The sequence below is a fragment of the Grammomys surdaster genome, unplaced genomic scaffold, assembly GCF_004785775.1.
Source record: "Grammomys surdaster isolate TR1022 unplaced genomic scaffold, NIH_TR_1.0 311, whole genome shotgun sequence".
Lineage (NCBI taxonomy): Eukaryota > Metazoa > Chordata > Mammalia > Rodentia > Muridae > Grammomys > Grammomys surdaster.
In genome coordinates, this window is record NW_021604730.1 from 376,068 (window position 1) to 393,949 (window position 17,882).

General features: G+C 38.2%; 1 pseudogene; it reads left to right on the forward strand.

The window, feature by feature from the left end:
* The first annotated feature begins 5,037 nt into the window (after positions 1-5,037).
* Positions 5,038-5,921, forward strand: LOC114629538 (annotated as a pseudogene).
* Positions 5,922-17,882: the final 11,961 nt, after the last annotated feature.

Sequence of the window (17,882 nt, forward strand, 5' to 3'; positions counted from 1 at the left end):
CCCTCCCTCCCTCCCTCCCTCCCTTCCTCTCTTCCTTTCTTCTTCCTTCCTTCCTAGTTTTCTTTTTTTTTTTTTCTGTAGATGATCTCAGCCCATGGAATAGCACTATCCACATTCATGTGGGTCTTCCATATTCAATTAAATCTGGCAATGTTCTCATAAACATGCACAGAGATGTAGAACAAGACTTGACAATTCTAAATTTTGTCAGTGTAACATAATACATGGTGAGATGTAAAGGAACATATACTCACCACAGATGAGAAAATGATGACAGACAAAAGTAACAATACTATAAAAGTCCAACTTGGTGAACCAATGAGTCTATTAGGATTACTTAAAGGAATATGAATGAGTGAAGGGTTACTTATAGGATCATGCATGATTCAAGGGCAACTGTATTAATAAAACCACTCTACCATGGATGATGATCCAGGAAAACTGGAAGGACTTGCAGATAGATGAGCAAATAGGAGAGTTTTCACTCCTCAGCAGTTCTTACTGCTTATATAACCTTGAAGAGGTACAACCCCGTGAACCTTAAGAGTTTTAGACACTTCCCTAGACTTTTGGATCCTTGATTTACTGGGTCTTAATGAGACTCTTGTTAGAACGTCCTGATTCTTAAGTAGACTTCTTGTGGTGGTTTGAATAAGAATAGCTCACACAGGGACATACATTTGAATGTTTAGTCATCAGGGAGCAGTAATACTTGGGAGAGATTAAGAGATGTGTCCTTGTTGGGGTAGGTGTGGCCCTTTTGGAGAAAGTGTGTGATGGGGATGGGCTTTGAGATTTCAAGAGCTCAAGCCAGTCTCAGTAACTCTCTTCTTGCTGCCTGTGGATCCAGATGTAGAACTCTCAGCCACTTCTGCAGTACTATGTCTGCCTAAATGCCATCATGCATTCTTGCCATGATGATAATGGACTAAAACATCTGAAACTGCAAGCAAGCCCCAATTAAATGTTTTCCTTTATAAGAGTTGTCATGGCCATGATGTCTCTACACAGCAATAAAAAACTAAGACCACCCTGTAAGATGGAATGTTGAAACATGTTGAATCGACAGAGACAGAGACAGACAGAGACAGAGACAGACAGAGACAGAGACAGAGAGACAGAAACAGAGAGAGACAGAGAGAGAGAGCTCAAAGACAAACCCCAGTGACAGACTTATTCCACCAAAGCTATACCTTCTAATCCTCCTCAAAGAGTTCTACCAAATACAGAATAAGTATATATGAGCCTATGGGGAGCCTCATTCAAGCCACCAGAGTCAGATTGCTGATATTTTATAGTGTAGCTTCTCACATTCTTAGAAGACACAATCTTACAACAAGCTTTCTGTTCCGGTTTTTGAAAGTTTTCTGCCCTACCTTCTACAACAATCCCTAAGGCTTAGGTTCAGGAAGTATGTAATTAGTTGGAACAGGGTTCCACAACTGTGCATTTTGATTGATTGTGGGTTTCTTTTGTAATAACCTTTGTTTTAAACAGAAGTTTTCTTTTTGAGGAAGGAAGACTACACTTATCTGTGGGTATAAGAACAACTATTTAGAATGTAGTTAGGGATTATGCTGAATTAGTAAAATTATGGTGATAGGTTCTCCTTCAAGATCCATGAATTTACTAGCCCCAGGTAGATAGCTACTTTCCAATACTAGGGATGATTTCCCTCTTATTGAGCAAGGTTTAACTCCAAAAAGGGAACTGTTAGTTATTGCCAAGGTACATGTGCCACTGTTGTACCCTTAGAGTTATCATACCATGCTTGCTTATTGTGGCTCATAGACCTCATAGACAGATGGGACTGTTTATTGCCTCACTGCTGGAACCTTGTATGGTGCCTTATATACCCAAAAGATGCTCCAACGTATAACAAGGACACATGCTCCACTATGTTCATAGCAGCCTTATGTATAATACCCAGAAGCTGGAAACAACCCAGATGTCCCTCAACAGAAGAATGAATACAGAAATTATGGTACATTTACACAATGGAGTACTACTCAGCTATTGAAAAATGACTTAATGAAATTTCCAGGCAAATGGATAGAACTAGAAACTATCATCCTGAGTGAGGTAACCTAGACACAGAAGAACTTACATGGTATGTACTCACTGACAAGTGGATATTAGCCCAAAAAGCACAGAATACATACGATACAACTCACAGACCATGTGAAGCTTAAGAAGAAGGAAGACCAGAATGTGGATGCTTTAATCCTAGAAAGGGAACAAAACAATCAATCGGGTGGTAGAGGGAGGGAGGGACCTGGGGGGAGGGAGAGAAGAGGGAGAGTGAAAAAAGAGGGGATGGAATCAAGTATGTGAAGAGACAGGAGAGAAGTACAGAGGTCAGAAAATTGAACAGAAATATGTAGCAGTGGGAGATGGTGAATTGGGGGTAGCCACTAAAAAGTTCCAGATGCCAGGGAAGCTGTTGGGAGTGACCTTGCTTATACATTAATGGCCTAAGTCACCAAAGGTCTAAGTCAGCCATAGGCCTAAGTCAGCTGTACATGCCTACTGACACAAAGTCTTGATCTCCGTGGGAGAGCACTAACCCTAGAACAGATAGCTATAGATCTTGTAGACAAGTAGCCCTGGTGGGATAGTACCAGCCTAGATAAGAACAAATGAATAATAGTTCTTATCGACAGGTAGCTTTGGTGGGAGAGTACTAACTTAGATAAGAATAAATGAATAATAGATCTTATGGACAGGTACATAGTGTTCCAATCTGCTTCTTCTGTGAACTCTTCACCCAGCAAATATCCTGTTCTGGAGAACATCTGTACTCCCCCTGAGATCATCTACGCTCCCCAGAAACAAAGAAGATCCTATGTCATTCCCCTCCCCATATCCTGCTTCTATGTGTATATAACCCCCTTGTGGAAAAATTAAAAATTGACAGCTTGATCAGACTCTAGACAGGCTGTCAGTTTCTTGCATACCCTTGCTCCCTGATTCTCTCTTCCAGGTCCTCTGGATCCTAGTTCATGCCCTGTGGGACTGGGGCAGAAAGCAAGAGGTTCCCAGGACCCAACTGGGATGACATTAGATGAAATATCCAACAAAGGGGAGATACCATGTAGAGACCATGTAGAGACCATTTCCAGTAAATAGACATGGCTCCCAGTTTAGGGATGGAGTCACCCACCCATCTCAAAACTTTTAATGGAGAATTTTTCCTATCTAAAGAAAATGCATGAACAAAAAATGGAGCAGAGACTGAAGGAAAGGCCATCCAGAGACCATCCCACCTAGGGATCCATCTCATCTGCAGACACCAAACCTTAACACTATTACTGATGCCAAGAAGTGCTTACTGACAGGAACCTGGTATAGCTGTCCCCTGAGAGGCTCTGCCAGTACCTGACCAATACAGATGCAGACACTCACAGCCAACCTTTGGACTGAGCCCATGGTCCCCAATGGAAGAGTTAGGGGAAGTACTAAAGGATCTAAAGAGGCTTGCAACCCCATAGGAAGAACAACAATATCAACAAACTGTACTCTCTAGAGCTTTCAGAGACTAAAAAGAGTGCCCTTATAGGGACCCATGGCTCCAGTTACATATGTAGCAGAGGATGGCTTTATCTGATGTCAATGGGAGGGGAGGTCCTTGGGATACCCCAGTGTAAGGAGATGGTAGAGCAGTGAGGTGGGTATGGGTGGGTGGGTGGGTGGGGGAGCAACCCCATAGAAGCAAAGGGGAAGAGGGATAAGATGGGGGCTTTGGGGAGGGGAAACCAGGAAGGGGGACATTTGAAATGTAAACAAATAAAATCACCAATAAAAAACCCAAAAAACCCAAAAGAACAAAAAACTAAATAAATATTTGTGGGAAATGAGAATTATTTTACAAAGTAAAAAAAAAAGAAAGAAAGAAAGCATAACTGAAGTTGCTTTAATTTTTATACTTGAATAGCTATAGACTCAAAGAGCTACCAAGTATAATGTTGAGATATACTCAAGTGGACTATAGTATCTATAAAATATTGTGTTGCTATCTTGAATCTGTTCATAAATGTGCAAGGAGTGAAAAGCTATGACATTCATTAAAGTACTACTGCACTCTTCTCGAAGTCTTGTTCTCACTGCTTTTTTATGGAAAGTTAGGCTGTTTGATCATGTGAGAGTAAATGAAGTTTGTGCCTCTGGAAGTTCTCATGTGTATTTGTGGATGAGTGAGTATTTTGGGGGGGCAGTGTTGAAGAAATATATACTCTTGGATAACATTTATTTCTATAGATCTAAGTGGTTTTAACAGAACATTATAATCTAAGGATATTTCTCCATTCTGAAATAAAGGGACCAGCAGAGATCACAACAGAGAACTAAATTTATAATGTTTTTATGGCATGAGGCTTTTTATATAAAGCAGTAGGAACAACCATGATTAATGGGCTAAAATAATGAGTGAGATGACTAGTTCTTCCTTTCAAAACAGTTTCTGTTCTGTTTTACAATCATTAAGTAGCTTAGTTTCAATTCTTTATGTCCTTATATAATATAGAAAACACAATACATTTCTGATTCCTAGCCAGAAGAAACATAATCTTTTAAAATGCTGTTTTGTCCTACCATATTTATAAGTGATAAATATTAGATTATTTATTTATTTATTTATTTATTGGCTATTTTATTTATTTTCATTTCAAATGTTATTCCTTTCCCACTTTCCCTTCTGCCAACACCCTGTTTCTATGAGGGTGCTCCCTCACCCATCCACCCACTCCTGTCTCACTTCCCTAGCATTCTCCTATGCTGGGGCATCGAGACTTCCCAGGACCAAGAGCCTCTCCTCTCACTGATGCCAGATAAATAATTTAAATTTTAAAAATAAAAAATCTATTTATCTATCTTGAATAGATTTTTTATTTCTAAAGAGAGCATATCACTGTATTTGGATAATGTAACACTGTCTTTAACTTAATATACTGATATATAATTTGAAAGATTCAAGAGCAAAAGTACCAAAGAATAAGAAATTATATTTAGGCCTTTGTCTGTTCCCAAAACTGCCTGAAAATGTCATACTTTGGCCAGGAGAACCAGTAAGAAGAACCAATCTGAGGAAGAATTGGATGAAGAAAGTGTGGTTTTAACGCTGGTCCCATTTACTGAGAAGCCAGCCACAGAACATCCTATGGAATCAAATGTTTCTTCAACCATAGGCCACAAACCACCAGTCCCTCCCCTGTCGACTTCTGACTCACAAAAAGAACCATACCAAGCTCCTTTCCACCAGCTACCCTGCCTCCTATTAATGATGTAGCCTGGAACACTTTTCGGGAGTGATGTCCTTAACATAACTGAGTACAGATGGCAAGAAAATTGAAGATTATTTGAGACTTCAGAAACATTCATATTCTAAACAAAAATGTTATATTACCAACACATTCCGTGTGGTCGGAATGAAGCTGGTTCCTAAGAAATACAAGATAGTCTTCAGTTGAATCAGGTCTCAAAGCAGCTGCCAAAGTAGGAAGCAGGAGAGTGGTATAGTGGAAATTCTAACTTCATCTTAGGAGCTCAGGGGTCACATTTGCAGCCTGAGGGAGAATTGGTATGAGAGCTGCTCAGTCAATGTCTGCAAATCGCTGTCCTCTTCCCTCTTCTGTAGAGGCCTTTCTGTCACAAACCATTGGATTCAAATGGGGTGTTGTCCATAGCAGGCAGTGGTTTGCAGATAGGAAAGGGTGGATTTGCCTGCAATTTCACGCTAGTCAGACCTGAGTTCCAGACCCATACCAAAGGATGAATTTTCTGTTCCTGTAACCAGCCTATGCTATCCCAGAACCAGGAGTGAAAGATGATATGAATATGTTCACAGCAACAAGAAGATCATGAGAAACTTTAAAATTACAAGCCATGCTAAGAAAAATACCCTACTCCCAAATATGCTGCTTTAGACAATATCAAAGTTTTACTCTTATCTGAAGGGAATGGAAGAAGCAAAGAAAAACATTCTGTGTTCCCTATAATGGCTAAAAAACAAAACAAAAACATAAACAAAAAATAAAAAAAAAAATTAGGACATCAGTCTTCTGAAGCCCCTCTTCCTATCCTAGCAGAGTGGAGAATCTGCAGACAAATCAGCAGCCACCTGTTTAATAACATCCTGCTGAATCCTAATGTCTTTGGTAGCTCCTCATGGTCTTGCACTAGATTTGCTAAATGCTTAGCTATCTGAGAAATGATTTTGTTTTAATGTATTTGTTTTGCTGTACTTTTTTCATAGATTTTTTTGGGGAGGTGGGAAGCAGTTTCAAATTAGCAAAGCAGAAAGTACTTTTAATTACAGGTTTTGGGTTTGTTTGTTTGTTTTGGGTGTTTTTTGAGTAAAGTTTTATCATGTAGTAACTCTAGCTGGCCTAGAATTTCAGGCAGACCAGAAACTTGTGGTGGTCTTCCTAAGTGTTGGGATTTACATGCCTGTACCACACTGCCTAGCCTACTGATATATTATTGACTATAGTATAGAGTTCATTGCTTATGCTAAACAATCTGTGGCTGTTGACAAGTGTCTAGAGTGGCATACATTTGAAATCATATAGTATGCTACATTTCAGATTGGCTTTTACCAATGTATATGTATATAAGAATTATCCATGTCCTCGACTGATTTTTTTTTAATGCTGAGGTTCCATTGTTCAAGATGTGTCTTATTAATTGATGCTATACTGGTGAAAAAAATTATATTTACATTTGTGAATTCAATATCATGGAAAATATAATTTAAAAATTTGTTTAAAATTTTTCATTGTAGGTATTTAAGAGTTTTCTGTTTAGATCAAATAAAATAAAAAGAAAGATCCTGACATTTATAACTTCCCAGAGTATTTTTTCTCGTTACATTTAATTGAAACTAAATGACATGTACAAATTATACAGCCCTAAAAATTCAAATATGTGGTACATATCTATAAAAGATTGTATACTTTGTTTGGAAAAATCAGAGTTAATTTAAGTACAATGCCATGATGGGGTGATATTTTGCTAAGAGCCTGTTGGTGATGTGTGTAAAAGACTATGTAATCTTACTTTGAATATGCTTCTCTTTCTAGAGATAGCTTCTTGTCTAATGGTAGTTCTTGTTTTCTCAAGTCCATACTCTGGAGCTGGCTAAGAGGATAACTGGTGTCTCCTGGGAGATAAGTATCCACATTGAAGACTGAGTGATAAGTAAACTACTAGCAAATACCCTCATGACAGAGTACTATTTCAAAAGCACAGCACTATGCTTGCAACTGAAGTGCTTCAATGCTAATTTACTCCATTTTAACCTCATAACATAGCCTCAGTTTGCTGTTTCTGTCTAGAACGAACATTTAGAAGGATGCTTTCATGCAGATGATGATCCCCATAAACAACTCCTCCACTTTGTCTCTGATTACTCCAGTTTTAATAATGTGAGTTGCTATTGTGGAATATTCTTACTGTGTAATATGAAGTCAGATTATTAGGGAAGTAAAAAATTACATGAGACATATTTTTAGTTTAGTTTGCTTTGATGCTAATGAGGAAGTAAAAAAGTCATTCAAATATAATTACCTTTTAGTCTTTTTCTAGTGCCCTTCACTGGAGTTAAAATCATTACAATGCTAACTAAGTCATAGTGACAGCACACAAATGCCAAAAAAATTTTAAATGAAACTAGAATGAAAAAGTATTTCTTAGAGGTGAGCTAGTTTGCTTAGTTGAAGTGACAAATACAGATAGAATCCATGTAACACTTTGAATCTAACATTTCATTCTGTGTGGTTGAAGACTTCTCATGAAAAATATTTCTGACAAGCAAAAATTCTTTAACATTTATGGTTTTAAGTGGATTAACAATAATAATAATAAACCCTAAGTCATAAAATATAACCTCTTTGCTTTGGTATATAACTAGTTATTTTATTGTCTTCTAGGCTACTATGAGTGGGAATGTTTCCATGATTTCTCTCTCTGCTTGTTGTTAATATATAGAAAAGCTATTGAATTTTTGTAAGTTGATTTTGTATTCTGCCATGTTGATTCTTAATGATTTGTAGATTTTTTTTTCACAAGTATAATTTTTATTTATTTTTAGTTGGTTTGATATAATTTTAGGTTTAGTCTCTCTTAAAAAATGAATATGACATTTAACAAAATTACATTAATTGGAAGAACTCTATGTGTCAACACATATTCCTCCATGCACATAACACAAATAAAATCACAATATTTCAAACAAAATCCTTTGTTTCTGAGTATGATAAACAGAACTACCATTGGAACAGATATCATGATATATAGAATCCCTTTAAAATATCTAGTCCTACTCGGAGTAATGTTTCTTCCTCTTATAATATTCTTTCTGGCATACAAGTTGCATGATCATAATTTTCACATACACATTACATTCATTTTTAGAGAATGAACACTGTGAATAAAACTTCAAAAAGTCTTCAAAATAGCAGCAATTGAATTTTCCTAACTCACATTAGAATTGTATCTCCATCTTCTCAATAACCAATTAAATTTTTTTCTTTCCTGAAGATATTAGTTGTTGAATTGCTCATTGTTCTGCTCAAACCATCCCTCTCCTTTTAACAATATTTTTATTTTTAAATTAAAATATAATATGGCATTTTTCTCTCTATCATTCTTCCCTCTTTCCCTTTCCATGTATCCTAACCCCCTTGGTCTCAGCTATAGAAAGAGCTACAAGCCATTAAGGAATACTAAGCAAGAGAAATAACCTTCAATAGAGATGAAGTCCCTATTGCTTTTAAAGAATTTATTAGCTATTTGTATCATTCATAGATCGTTCCTCTATATCTAACATCTCTGGGTATAAGGACTGTAGTTTATTTATCATTTACTTGACAATAAAACTCTGCATACAAGCAATACACAACTATATTTAACTTTCTGAGTCTGGGTTACCTCACTCAGAATGATATTTTTCTACTTCTATCTATTTGCTTGCTAATTTAATGGTGTCATTTTTTAACAGCTGGGTAATACTGTATTGTGTAAATATATCACGTATTCTCTATGCATATTTCTGTTGAGTGACATCTAAGTTTGAGGGAGACAGTGAAGAAAGGTCAGTGCTGGAGATGAGGTTGGGTTAGATCTTTCTTTTTTTTTTTCTCTTTTTTTTTTTAAATTTTCTTTTTTTTTTTAAAAATGAAATGCTTTTTTTTATAGCATGTTTTACAAGAGGAGGGGGTAAGAGGGTCCAGGTGGTGGAAAAGTACAAAATCTTCTTGGCCTGTGCCTTGAAACATGTCATGGTCTATATGGTACACTGCCTTGAATTATGATCTACCTGCAGTTCTTCAGAAGATATGGTACACTGCTTGAGTTATGGTCTCCCTGCTATTCTTAAGAAGACATGGTACTCTGCTTTGAGTCTATCTGCAGTTGCTAAGCAGGATCTTGCAGTTGCCAAGCTTCAGAGGACATTGTGCAGGTGGGGAAAGGTAGGGGGTAAGGGTAAGGGCGAGGGTCCTGGCTTCTGGCATCTCCCCCTTCTCTGTTTAGTTAGAGAAGGCGTCTTATGTTCAATCCCAACTATGTGAGTTTTAAATTTGGATGTCTAATTATGGGGGGTCTTAGACAAGTTCACAACCCCAAAACACTGATGTGAGACAAGTCACATCGATGGTCGAAGGCTTTAGGCTGTCGACGATGGGCAACGTCAAGGGACTCTGATGTGGGTGAAAGGAGGGTGAGAGCCCTGTCTTAGGCCATGTAGGCTGCACCCACTCCCAGCACCACGCACTCCTTTTCGGCTGCATTGGGTGGGCCCCTGGGAAGTGGACCTACAATAATCCCGTCATTGGGCTAACTCACAGCCATCCTAGTCTCTTGTAAATGTTCAAGTTACCAACCATTTGTCAGTTTGGGGTGTAATATTGTCATAAAGGAAGGCTCCCCAATGTTAGCGGCCATATCAAGGGCGGCCTTGGTTTAGGAAAAAGCCAATTTTTGTTGTGGTGATCAAGAGGCCAAGCTCTCTAGCGAGAGAAATGAGGGCAAAGCCAGGCATACCAGGAACCCTTCTGGAGGGCGTGGAAGTCTAGGGGTCGACCGTAGGGGGAGGCAGGGGAGCTGACAGCTGTGTCAGTCTCCTGCGGAGTCACTTCTGGATCCTCTGCAATTTTCAGCTGATGGTAATGAACTTCAACTGCCTTCTCGATGGCAGCATCAACCTGGTTCCGTGGACGACAGGTCACGGGCGATGATCTCTGTCTTGGTCAATCTTGATGTCGTGCGCACATCCTCTCAATGAGGGTCCGTCCGGATGGGTCCGTGCCTCGAGCCCCACGTCTGGGTGCCACTTGACCCGACCGGCGGGTCCTGGTTATTCGTGGGGGCGAGGAGGACTGCAACCTGCTATTCTTCAGAAGATATGGTACACTGCTTGAGTTATGGTCTCCCTGCTATTCTTCAGATGATATGGTACACTGCTTTGAGTCTATCTGCAGTTGCCAAGCAGGATCTTGCAGTTGCCCAGCTTCAGGGGACCTTGTGCAGGTGGGAAAAGGTAGGGGGTAGGGTAAGGGCGAGGCTCCTGGCTTCTGGTCCATCTGGGTTAGAACTTCTAATAGCAGGCATCACGGGTGATTCAATTTTACCTGGAAAGAAAAAAGAAGGGGATTCTCAGGGAGATTTCTCTTCCCTGGATGTAAATTGTTATTCATCGTATTTATGATTGGGCCTGGCTTTGTGAGGGTATCTGGGATGCTGCGTGAGTTCAAGCTCCTGGGAGTCCCTGTTTTTCTTGGTTTTCTGCGGTTGGGTACGGAGCTGCTGCCTGCGACCTGCTCTAGGCTCGGTCCCAAACCGGAAGTCCCTAGATTTTTTTTTCTACTAGAATTTTTGGGATCTTTTATGTATAATATTATGTTATCTGCAAATAGGCATAGTTTGAATTCTTTTTCTATTTGTATATCTTTAATTTTTCTCTTGCATCATTGCTTCAGTTAGTATTTAGTATACAACACTGAAAAGAAGTAGAGGTAATGGGCATTCCTGATTTTAGTGGAATTGCTTCAAATTGCTCCATTTAAGATGATGTTGGCTGTGTGTTTCTCTTATATTGCTTTTATTATGTTTAGGTATGATCCTTCTAGCCTTGTTTGTTCTAAGATTTTAGCCATGAAGGCGTGTTGGATTTTGTCAAAGTATTTTTCTGCATCTATTGAGATAGTCATATGATTTTTGTTTTTAAGTTCATTTATGTGATTTATTACATTTATTGACTTGCATATGTTCACCATCTCTGTATTTTTAGGATAAAGCTAACTTGGTCAAGGTAGATAAACTTGTTGATGGGTGTTTGTATTCATTTTGCCAGCATTTTATCTATCATTTTTGAATCTATATTCATCAAAGCTATTGAACTATAGTTTATTTTTGTTGTGTCTTAACCTAGTTTTGATATTAGTGTGATACTGGATTTATAAAAGAAGTTTAGAGAGGCAGGAGGATTTCTGACTTCGAGGCCAGCCTGGTCTACAGAGTGAGTTCCAGGACAGCCAAGGCTATACAGAGAAACACTGTCTCAAAAAACAAAAAAAAAATCAAAAAACAAAAAACAAAACAAAAAAAGAAGTTTGGGAGTGTTCCTTCATAAACACACACACACACACACACTTGAAGAGTTAAAGGAGGGTTGTTGTAGGTCTTTTTTGAAAGTCTAGAAAAAATCTGGAGTGAATTCATATGCTATTTTAGTTGGAAAGCTTTTAAATATCCTCATTTTGTGAGGTCTGTTTAGGATGTTGATCTCATTGTTTAATTTTGGTGTTTTGGCTAAATTTGGAAATTCATTGTTTTTTTCTTCTTTCCCACTTCTCTTCTTTCCTCTTTTAAGTTTTATAACTTAATGGAATATAGATTAAAAAATATTTATTTTATGTATATGAGTTCACCATTGCTGTCTTTATACACTCCAGAAGAGGGCATGGGATCCCATTACAGATGGTTGTGAGCCACCATGTGATTCAGTGCTCTTAACTGCTGAGCCATCTCTCCAGCCCTGGAATGCAGAATTTTAAACCCTCATAATCTGAGTTTCTTTGCTGTCTGTTAAAATATTTCCCTGTTCATTTATTATTTTGTTGATTTGGATTCTCTTTGATTCACTTTGTTAATTGAGCCAAGGATCTGTAGATTTTATCTTCTCAAAAATAAAAAAAAGCTTTTAGATTCATTGATTCTTTGTATTGTTGACTTTCCTTCTATTTCATTAATTTTGGCTCTGATTTTACTCTCCTCCCAAATATAGTGGGCTTGTTTTGTTTTTGTTTTCCCAGTTATTTGAGTTGCATCCATAAGTCATCCTCTTTTTTAAATTTTGTCCCTGATTATATTACATATGGTAGATTAATCAGAAAATTCCGAGTTTTTTTTTGTTGACAATTCTTTTAAAAGAATGAAAAAATAATGGGAATTAAAACCAAGGAAACAGTTAAGCTCATAATTGTAGCATAGTCATAAAGTAAGGCCTGATTATGACATTTCTGAAATAGCATCCAAATGATAGGAAAACATTATTTTCATCAACGATAAGGTCAAGTTGAACAGTTGAAAAACACTAAGTGATTTCCCTTGATGCATTTCATATTAACCTTTCAAATTTCTCTCAGTAAGTTTCTGTAGATATGGCTAATATATTTTTTATTAGCAGATTTCTTTAAACAGTGTGGAAAGGTTCTTGCCCCTATGCATGACTTCTGGTCCTGTGCACTCATTTCTGTGATCAGGATTGTTGGAGAGGAGCTGAGTTATCAGAAAGTAGCTCTAGAGTTCCACTCCCTCAAAATTAAAGAGTCAGTTTTGCCCTTCACTAATTCTTACACATGTGAAGGATCTTTTCATTCCGTCACCTATTATTGTTGATATAGTTAAAACCACAATGTATGACAAGCAGAATACCATCACATTTCATGCCTGATCTGTGCAAAAGTTTTTAAATGAGTTCCTGAAAGCAGACTGGGCCTACCCCTTCACTTTCCTCATCTCTGTGACATCTTTACTTATGATCTTTCACCTTGTCTTTCTCTATATATTTTAATTATTAGATAATGAGAGTCCAGCTTGTTTTTAATGATAAAAATCAATGTAAAGGAAATAGTTTCATAATAAAGGAATAAAAAAATAACATCACTGTGGGGGCAAGGGTTTATTTGTTATTGCTGGTGCTGTGTGGTTTTTTTGCAGTAATCTTGTTTAACCAAGTACAAGCCTTCAGTGTTCTACCTTAGTATTGTCATGTAATATTTTTCTCAGAATTCATTGGCTGTAAACAACTGCATTTATTACCTAGCCATACTCTGACTCAGGACCTGGGGTTGGTTTCTGAATCAGTGTCTTTGAAAGACTGTTATCTAACTGGAAGCTGTGTTCATTAAAATAGGGTTGAGCCTCTGTCAGGAAACCTCAGTGGTTGTTGTTAGCTTTTAGCTCCTTATTTCTTTAGAGCCTCAGTTCTCTACTGGGGTGGCCTGTGGCTGCTTTCAATTTCTTACGAAAGTGTCTGTGGGATCACTTACAACATGGCAGCTGGCTTCATCAGAGTGAACAAGGAAGAGGATAATTGTTAGAATTGGTTAATGGATTCAGTCTATACTCAAAGGAAACAAACTATTCAAATGTACAAATACTAGAAGGTAGTGGTGGAATCTTAATGGGGCTGTTATAGAAGCTGTCTACTGCTGTGTGAACTTCATCTGGGGAAGTGTGAGCAAACATCTACTCAGCTAAGATATCAAAGACAGACCAATGAAATTATTCTACCCATATCTAACTTTGCAAACTGATCAGTTTAATTAGGGTTATTTATAAGAGCATGGGTGAGAGGTTACTTACAGGTACATGGGGAACATCATCAAATAAAAAAATATCCTCACCAGAAATTGTTAATAATTTATATATTCTCAAAAAGGAGCCAGGTCTTATTAAGCCCCTCCTACATGGGCATGGTGGTCTCCTGGGCTTCCTGATAAATCACATGTGTAGGGTACGTACTCTACCTCACATCCATGAAGTAATGTTAATGAACTCAATTTTGTGAAGGTGTCATCTGAGAAATGGCAGGTATTCTGATTTCAATATGATAATGGTCATGCCAGTGTTCTGTACCTAAAATGGCTGGAATAAAATATCTGTCAAAATAAAAGTAACTTCTCTTCAGAAAGAGATAAGGTGTATCCTTCAGGCCAGAAAGTGTATTAGAATCAATTAATGAATTGATAAGCTATATACCAGATTGGATATAGAAAAGAACCAATAGAAATCAAAGAATGTAAAGATGACTAGCTCTCATTGTTTATGAAAAGTCTTTGTGACATCTGGGGTATATCTCAGTGGATGAACATGTACTTTTCTTTTGTAAGGATTCTGAGCTTGACTCCCAGAACAGGGTGGGAAAAAGTGTTGACTGTCCCATTGCCAGCAATAAGTCTTAGTATAAAAAGATATTTCAAAGATATGAGTGGTGACAAACCAGGGGACTTGAGGACTCTGAGCTCCAGTACTGCAAACAAAGTACTTCTCAATTTTATTATTAAGCAAGCAAAACATTAGGTGGCATTTACACTTAACTTAATCAAATACAAGTCCAGAAAGAGAATGCTTATATAAGAATGGTTTTATATCTTATCACCTCTAGCCATATGAAAAGAGCCAAAAAAATTCCTGTCCCACAGAAATAATGTGGTTATGCCAGGACATTTGCTTCGAGTCCCTGACTTCAAATGTATTTGCTTATTATAGTTTATGCAATTTTTAGAAGACCTTATAGTGTGGTGTTCAAATCCACTAAGAGCAGGCTCAATTCAAATTTATATTAAAAGATTTTATTCTTACTGATAGCAGAAGGACAGCAGCCTTAGAGTCAAACAATGTGTTGTGCCTAAATCCCATCTCTGTCTTTCAACAACCTATCAATTTACATGAATTTAAAAAAATGATTAAGTTATAATTTACTGTATAATCTGATCATAGTTTCCTTTCCATTCTTTCTTCACAGTCTCTCCCTGTCCCCTCCCCTCCCCCCAATCCACTCCTCCCTTTCTCAGAAAAGGGGAGGTCTCCCATGGATATCAACTAGCCTTGGCATATCAAGTTGCAGTAAGGCTAGCCATGTCTTCTACTGAGGCTAGATGAAGCAGCCCAGTTTAGGGAACCGGATACAAAAGCATGCAATATAGTCAGAGGTGGCCCCTGCTACCATATTAGGAGCCCAATATGAAGATTCACAACTATACATGTTCAATGGGCCTAGGTCCATCCATGCATATTCTCTGGTTGACAGTTCAGTCAGTCTCTGTGAGTCCCTGTGGGCCCAGGTTAGTTGATACTGTAGGATTTCTTGTGGTGTCCTTGACACCTATGGATCTTCCAATCCTTCTACCTCTTCCATAAGATTCCCTGAGCTCCACCTTATGTTTGGCTGTACATCTCTGCATCTGTTTCCATCAGCTTCTGGGTGAAACCTCTCAGAGGACAGTTATAATAGGTTCCTGTCTGTAGGTATATGAGAATATCATTAATAGTGTCAGGGATAGGCTGATTCTCATGTCATGAGTCTCAGGATAAGTTAGTCATTGCTTGGAAACTCCCTCAATTTCTGCTCCTTCTTCATCCCTGGACATCTTGTTGGGAGGACAAATTGTGGTTTGAAGGTTTTGTGGGTGTGTTGGTGTTCTCATCCATACATAAGAAGTCTTTTCTGGTGACAAGAGGTGGCCATTTCAGGTTCCATATCCCTTATTACTAGGAGTCTTAGATAAAGTCACTCTTACATGTTCCTGGGAATTTCCCTGGACCTAGGTTTCAAGGTTGTAGCTGGGGTGCCCCTCCACTAATCTTCCTCGATCCTTCCCATACTTGATCTTTCCTGTTTCCCTTCTCACACCCACCCACTTCTCTCCCACCATCAACTCCAATGTCTATTTTGTTTCCTCTTCTTAGTGACATTCAAGCATCCTTTCTTAGGTCCTCTTGTTACTTAGCTACTTTGGGTCTGAGGATTGTAGCATGGCTATTCTGTACTTAATGGCTAATATCGACTTATAAGTGAGTACATACAATCTATGTCTTTCTGAGTTGGGTTACCTCACTCAGAATTGTATTTTCTAGTCCCATCCATTTGCCCATAAAATCAGAAGTGTAACCCAATACCCAAACTAGATATATCAACTATCTTTGACTGGTGGAGACATGCGAACATCCGCCTCCATGTTCCTCCCCTCAACCCCATCTCCTAGCTCCTCTCCTCCTCCTCCTCCTCCTCCTTCTCCTCCTCTCCTTAGTCCTCCTCTTCCTCTCCTTAGTCCTCTCACCTTAGCTCCTCCTACATATTACCATTCCTGTGAAAATAAAAATTTTCTCTCAAAATACAATTAGAGCATAACTATACCAATTTGTATCAGTAAGGTACAAGATAGACCTAATACCCAGTCCATCATTTTGTTGCCTAACCAGAACCTCTGTTACCTCTCCTAACTAAAAGACTTAGTTCTGAACCTGGCTTTTTTTTCTTGGCTTTAGAATGAATGTCAGCTGAAAACCATCCTCTCAAGTCTTTTCTCTCAAAGTAAATAGCTGGGATTGGCTATGAGACTATAAGTCTTCAACCCTGTCAGAAATCCAGAATGACTGAATTAACTGAAATTATGGGAAACACAAAGCATAGCTTCTAAAACTTAGCCAATTTATAGAGACTACTGAACATCTGGACAGTCCCCATATACAAAACGTTGGAGCATCGAATCTTCAGCCTTCTGGTCCAGGATCATTCGACAGACCTAATGATGCAGAATTATTAAGGGCTGATTACTCTGTCTTAGCAGATATAATCAGTCGACTATTCTGCAAGTGTGTCCATTTCTGGACAGTAATTTGTCTGTAGATGAAAAGAGGCAATTCTCGCCTAGTGGCTGTCTCACCACAACTGGAGTAGCTTCAAAGATGCTCAATTTCTTCTTAGAATCCAAGACAGGAAGCTGTCAGGAGCAGACAGGTCTCTAATCAAAATGAACATTAATACAGAAATGTTTATAACATCAATTCTGTGGACTTCTGACATATTGAAAACCAACTATCCATGTAAGGCAATCTGGACTATTGTCTATTAACTCCTTTCAGCTATTTCTAAATAAGATATAGAAAACACACTAACAATAAACTCATAGTCATGAATTTGCTATAGGCCCTTAACTCACAGGCTAACCATCTTGAATCAGTTAAAAGAGTTAAAGAAGAACTGGGTCTAAGCCTTGTATTCTTAAATGTGTTATATAGGCACAATGCCTATGAGAGTAACAATATTAATCTCACTTTTGTATCAATAAGAAACTCGTACCAATGAAAACCTTAAATTTGAAATCAAAGTAAATTTTGTACCATTTAAGAATTTATAACTTCAGCTTAATAACAATTATACAGATTTCTACCAATAGGTTATGGCTATGCAATAAATCTTTGCTGTTCCTCCCTGTCCCAGCAAAACCACTACTTTCCCCTAGAAAGACAGCCCAATATTAACCATCTCAGTCCCCAAACCCAGGGAATAGGGGCGCCAACTCTTCATTAACTTCTTCAAGCTGATTACGGGCGTTGAGATATTAGAAGAGGGGCAGAGTAAATTGATAAGCCTCTGATGTCTGTGTCTTCACTGCATCCAGCTGAAATTCCAGGACATCAGAGGTTTGAGCAGGTCTGCTCAGCTTGCTTGATGAGAAGATACACCAAAGCTGTGTATTCTGCAATATACAATTCTCAATACAAATTTTAGTATCAAGATAATTTTTTGTTTGAATTCTGGAATCTAATCTTCTGGTGGCCTGCTTCTGTCATGTCTAATCCATATAATTCTGGGAGTT